Source organism: Prunus persica, chromosome G3 (genome assembly GCF_000346465.2).
Source record: "Prunus persica cultivar Lovell chromosome G3, Prunus_persica_NCBIv2, whole genome shotgun sequence".
Taxonomy (NCBI): Eukaryota; Viridiplantae; Streptophyta; class Magnoliopsida; order Rosales; family Rosaceae; genus Prunus; species Prunus persica.
Window position 1 is genome coordinate 17151214 of NC_034011.1, and position 6688 is coordinate 17157901.

Sequence of the window (6688 nt, forward strand, 5' to 3'; positions counted from 1 at the left end):
TTTGCTTGAGAAGTACTTTCCCCCTTCATTCTTTGATATCATGGTTCATCTAGTAGTACATCTTGTGAGAGAAGTTCCTCTATGTGGCCCAGTATATTTTAGATGGATGTATCCATTTGAAAGATATATGAAAGTGCTAAAGGGGTATGTTCAGAACCGTACTCGTTGGAAGGTTGCATTACTGAGCTGTATATAGCTGAAGAAGCTGTAGAGTTTTGCACCGAGCATTTATTTGATGTTAGTATAGTTGGAGTGCCTTCAAGTCAGAGGATGGGAGTTTCGAAGCCATTATTAGGTTGCACAGTAAGCTTAGTTGATCGGGACTTGTTGAACTAGGCACATCTATATGTCTTGGAGAATACGGAGGAAGTCCTACCTTATATCGAGTACGTATGAGTTTTATTTTTCATATGGAGCCATTTTAAATATTATTATTCCTTATGTTTATCTTATATACAAGGGACTGTAATGCTTGATTTTTTTGTGTCAATGTAGGAAACATATGATCCACATTAAGACCACTTATCCAAAATTTAGAAAGAGAACAAAGTAGCTGTAAGATAAGCACAATAGAACTTTCATTCAATGGCTCCACTTTAAGGTATATATATGTTATTGAATGACATATTCAACTTTTAATTTTCTTCCTTTCTATATGTTAGATTGAATTAAGATATATATGATTAATTTGCAGGTTCAAAGTGAACTTAATAGGAAAGAGCATAATGGCGTATCAGAAAATTTGAGGTGGCTAGCAGCTGGTCCAAGCATGGCAGTGCCATCATATAGGAGCTATCTTATTAATGGTGTTAAATTTAACACCAAGGCACAAGATGATGTGCGAACTGTCCAAAATAGTGGAGTTTATTTACTTGCACATACTATGCAAGTTGCTAGGGCCAAGGACAAAAACTCTATTGTCTCCAATATGGGTTTTTATGGTGTTATTCAAGAAATTTGGGACCTTGACTACCAAAAGTTTAGAATCCTTGTCTTGAGGTGTGATTGGTTAGATAACACGTCGGGCCTTGTAGTCGACGAACTTGGATTTACCCTTGTAGATCTGAGTAAAATTGGACATAGGAATAACCAATTTGTTATGGCTTCTCAAGTCAAACAAGTATTTTATGTTGACGACCCAATGCATCATGGTTGGTCGGTAGTGTTATCAATGCCTAATAGAGAATATAATGATGTTTTTGGTAATGATGTGCTAGGTGATATTAGAATTGAGTGTGAGCCATTTACTAGAGGGATACCAAATGTAGACACATTTGATGACCTAGTGGGTGAGTTTGGGAATGACATTAATTAATAACTCTGTACATCATTTTAATTCCGATCACATTTTCATTATGCAGGCTTTGGGAACGACAATTCAAAATTTAAAAAAACTGGTTAAACGTGCAATGCACGACGATCCAGTAAAAAAATTGAAAAAAGAGATGTGTAAAATAAAACCAACGTCGGGTTCCTAAAAACGTCGTAAAAAGAAAATACAAAAGACTGTAAACAAAAATCACTGCCATCTGAAATCGAAAACATGTCAGTTTATTGAAACATTAGCAACGGCTACAAAACAAAGGAGGAGGTATATTCTTGAGTCACACGACAGTGGAGAACTCCAGCCTACGATTTTGTTAAACCCTACCGTCGTCTAAAGAGAGAAATAAAGGCAGCTAAGTTCCATTAACTGTCGTCACAGATTTTCTGCACGTTGGTTATTCTAAAACAACGGACGTTTCAGAGAATACACACGTCAAGGGGGTTAAACAACTGCCTTTTAAAAGGACAACCACGTCATCATGTATCCCCAACCGACGTGGTAAGTGATTACAATGTCATGCATTTGGCCACTCATGACTTTGTAAAGGACATAAACACATCTATTATTTTAAAGTCAGCGACGTTGAAAAAACAATGCACGTCAGTTAATTTCCTGCCGACGCTTTCAATATCTTTTGTAACGTCAGCCTTTGAAAAAAATAGCCGTTCGTATTCGTTGTTACGTCGTTATTAAGTAATATTGTGTCATTTTAAACGTTTCAGACGTCGATTATTTAGAAAAAGCGACACACTCTGTTAAAAGGGCTTCTTTGTGTAATTTAAACGGTGGTTCTTGCAAAAAATAGACGTTGAATTTTGTTAACACGTCGTTGTTCTCCCTACTATGCAACGTGGATAATCTCATATCCGTCAGTTCTACCAGATGCGGGACGTGGTTAAGACATTTTACAACGATTAATGAGAGACAACTAACATGTAATATTCTTTAAACGTCTGGTGGTTTGTATGCTCGACGTCCTTTGACTTTTAGACGTCGGTTTTTTGGGTTATTTAATGTAATATAAGTTAACCACAACGGTTTCTAGGTTATCCAAGTCTGTTGTCCTTCAATTAGGGACGTGGATAATTATCTGTACGTTGGTTCCTTTTTTGATCTTGACATGTAACACTCTTCAGACGGCTCAGTTTTCATAAAACCGTTGTCTAATGTTGTCCAAGATTTCAATTTAGGCTATATTTATAGTACTTACACGTTGGTTTGAAATAGTTCTAGACATTGAATGTTTTAACAACGTAGGGTAATAGCCGTCGTTGTTGTCTGTACAAAAGATGGCGGTCGTTTTCATGTCGATTTGAAAACCTTCTAGACGATGGTGGTTTCCCGTCGTCTATTTTGATTTTTGTAGTAGTGCTTAGATGCAAATTCCAAATTTTTATCTTCAACAATCTCCTTCATATAACGCATCACAAAATATCCACACTCCGCATTTGTTGGTTATTTAGGAGTTTCCTACAAATAATTATTGATTAGTTGTAAGACATGATTAACAATCAATATAAGCTTACATAAGAAATAACATATGGATCATTTATCCTATATTAGATGGGGACTTACCATCAAAATAATCCACTGCGGTGTTTTTCTTCCTTTCCTATTCCTTTTCACATTCAACACTTTAATGGCACTTCACCAACAAAGAGAATGACAGGTTAATAGATAAAATAATTTCATTTATCAGAATAGTTTCATTGTGTAAATTTCTCCTGAAAAGAAAAAGCAGCCAAAAGTACCAATCCATTGAGAAAATTTTGATGCAAAAGAGTTCCAATTGCCTAAAAGATTTGAAGGGTTGCACTTGCACATAGATTTCTTGCACACAATGGATAGACGGCTGTGACTATAAATTGGTGACTTCATATTCTCCCAAAAGAATGAACTTTTACAACCATTAAGGGTATCAAAATCCAGGGTGGCATGATGATGATGACAAAAAGATTCCAACCACAATTGAGTTATTCAAAACTCAAAAACAAATGAGTTTCATTTATAAGATATCCATATAAGACAAAGTAATGGTAATCTTCAAATTACCAGCAAAATAATATAGCATTTTGGGCACCAAAGGTGGCAAATGAGTTAGTTTAGGGTTGGTCATAAACTAGATAGACTAAGAACTACCATTTATTTGCCACTTATATCTAATTCCCATAGCCATGTAATCCAATTTTAAGGTCCGTTATGGAAATATCCAGCTTAAGATACTATAATTCACTCAATGGGGTAGATAGTGTTCCAAAGGGGAAATATATTAAAAGAAGAAAGAGAAAGCATTTGATCCTTCACTTGCAGAGAAATGCTATTTCAGAGAATCTATTGACATAAGCGTCAAGAAAGTAACCCCGAAACAATACTCAACCACCCACCCTGGCAGACAAGAATGAGTCTTCCCACCACAACATTTAAAACAATACAACGGCCGTACCAAAGGGTAACATTGTTCCAACTTCAAATTACCAGCCAACTTCTTTGACTGCCCCAACCTCCCTCCTTAACACCTTAATGTCTAATCAGCCCTCAAAATCATACAAGACTCGGAATGACAAAAATCAGTCCCAACTGCAGCAGATATACATATAACCAGGTATAAAATTAAAAGCTTTTCTTCCTGTGGATTCAATGGGTCATTACGGGTTCCAACAACCCAGACCATTTAGCAAGGAGTTAAAAAGGTAATTACCCATTTATACCCAAGATGCTAGGTAGGAGATCTATTCCCACACAATAGCACCTTCAGTATCCCATATCATTCACTATTTTCTTTCATATTCTCTGATGGTTCTTAACGATGAAATTCAGTTGACCAACTTAAAAATAATGCAATTCCATTCGATTATGAGACAATCACATAATTTGGCATGAGAACAATAATATAAAATTGACATGACCACCAGATCGGTGCAAGACTGTAGCTTTGCACAGATTTCCTGGTCTGGGTTAATAAAAAATAGCAAATTTCTAAAAATAAGCATAGACGGAAGCTCAAATCAGATGGTACACATGAGCCAAAATCTCCAAAGAGGAGGCAATCAACAAACTCCTACATCAATTCTTACCCAAAAACACAAAATTAAAACTTTAACAAAATCAAAATGAAAAAGAAGAGGTAACGGATCGGGTTTGGAAATGAAAAAGACCAGTGCTGCATGAAGTAGGAGGATCTATCTGGAGGTCCTTCAGCTCCTTCAAGATCCGTTTCGACGCCATCACCTTCACAACCACACAAACAAACATACCAAACCCTAGATGAACCTGACCTCAATCTAACAAATTCACACACACAACAAAGAAAACCCAAATTTCATTTCTTATGTGCAAGTAGCAGAGAGATGGTAGAGAGTACCTTGATCTGAGAGACCCTCCTGCTTTGTTATTGATTTAGTTTTTATATTTTTTTTAAAATTTTTAATCTTTTGCGTTTATTGAGAAGGTGGTAGCTCTTGAACAACCACTCAAATTGAGTTTATAAATTGAACAACCACTCAAATTCGCGAAACACAGAGTTCTTATGAAAGAAAGGGGACTGAGAAAGGGGCCTGAGACTGAGAATCCAGAGTTCTAACTTATCAAAGCTTCAGACTGAGCGCAACAGCCGTAGAGGGCAAGAGAGATGGAAAAGCTAAGCGCCTGCAGATGAAACAAAGAGAGATGGTTAACACCCAAATCACAACAGTGTCGAAATAAATTGAAACCCAAATTTTTTTTTTTCTTTACCTTTGTTGATCGAGGTAGAGCGACCGCAAGCCAACACCCAAATTGTTAGATTAAAACCCAAATCAGTAACCCTAAAATTAAAACCCAAATCCCTCTGAACTAGAAGGAGAGAGAGAGAGAGAGAGAGAGAGCGTGGAGAGAGAAAGACGCGAGAGACAAAGTCTCTCTGTCTATGGCCGTGGCGAAGGCAAGGCGACAAGGTGGGAAGAACAAGACCGTGGAGAGAGGTAGATGTGAGAGGAAAAAGATAGAAGAGAAATTAAGAGAGAATGAGAACTATCGGGGCTTAAGAAAAAATATTGAACCACTCTTCACTCCGTGTTTTTTTTTATAAAAAGCTTCAATTAAAACGGTTGAAATGAAAACCATTGTAGAAACTACTGAAATAAAATCAGACAACCACATAGCCTAAATCACAACGCTTAAAAACCTTTTTTAACAACGGTTACACCGTTGTGGAAGAAACATCTACAACAGTTTTGGAGCCAACCGTTGTGTATTAAGCGTTGTCTTTTTGAATATTTGTAGTCACTACTACATTTTACACTTTGCGCGACGAAGAGAATTTCGTCGCGCAATATAGATTGTAGTCGCACAAATTTCAGCGCGACAGAAACTTCGTCCCGTAGAATCTGTCGCGCAAAGATCGTGAAGAAAAACTTTGGCGACCAAGGTTTTTCATTGGTCGTGCAAAGTGACTTTGCGCGACGAAATACATTGGTCGCGCAAAGTCTTTAAAAAATATAATAAAAAATAAAAAATTCTCGCGTCCTATTTTTGGTACCCACCCAAATTTTTAGAGTTTTGCGCGACGAATACTAACGGCCCGCAAATATTTGCAAGACGAAATATTTTTTGTGTTTTAAATTTTTTTAATTAAAATAAACTAATTTAATAGTTTGCGCAACGAAATATTTTGTCACACAAGGTTTTTGGACTTTTTGTTTTATTATTTCTTTAATATTAATTTAATTATATTGATTTTTTCAAATTTTTACTTTTTAAATTTAATTTAATTGTATGATTTTTTTTAATTACTTTAATTTAAATTGACATATTCAAAATAAAATTACATATGAAAAATAGTGATCAAATTATATAATAAATATATATATAATATTCAAAATGTACACATAAATTAACAAAGTACAATAATAAAATCCTAATGCAAGCGTATTGTGGTGGTAGTGACGGAGGATATGTTTTGATAGCTTCCTAATCCTCAACTTTAGTCGTCAAAGTCTCGATGATTCCTTACACACAAAAAAAAAAAAAGGTCAAATAACAACAAAAAAAAAAAGAAAAAAAAAAGAAGGCATAATCTCCCCTAAAATTGTTATACCACAAATCCAACCCAAACTCCAATCCCTCCCATTTCCTCAACCCCAAACCCCACACAAACTCATAACTAACTCCAAAAACACATATTAATGAAAAAAATTTAAAATTTGGAGAGAATATACCTTTTGGCAAGATTGAGAGGAAGAAGTGAGTGTGAGATAATTAGAGAAGATAGTGATAGAGAGATGAGAGAGTGAGAGATAGTGAAAAGAGAAATGAGAGAGTGAGTGAGAGTGAGAGATAGTGAAGTGAAAGATTAGAGATTAAGTGAGAGGAGTGAGTGTTAGA

General features: G+C 35.7%; 1 long non-coding RNA gene across 1 annotated transcript; it reads right to left on the minus strand.

Moving 5' to 3' along the window:
* On the minus strand, positions 3514-5794 carry LOC109948198. Its single transcript, XR_002270809.1, has 3 exons — positions 5060-5794; positions 4689-4972; positions 3514-4555 (listed from the first exon to the last, which is right to left on the minus strand). It is a non-coding gene; the product is annotated as an uncharacterized LOC109948198 (long non-coding RNA).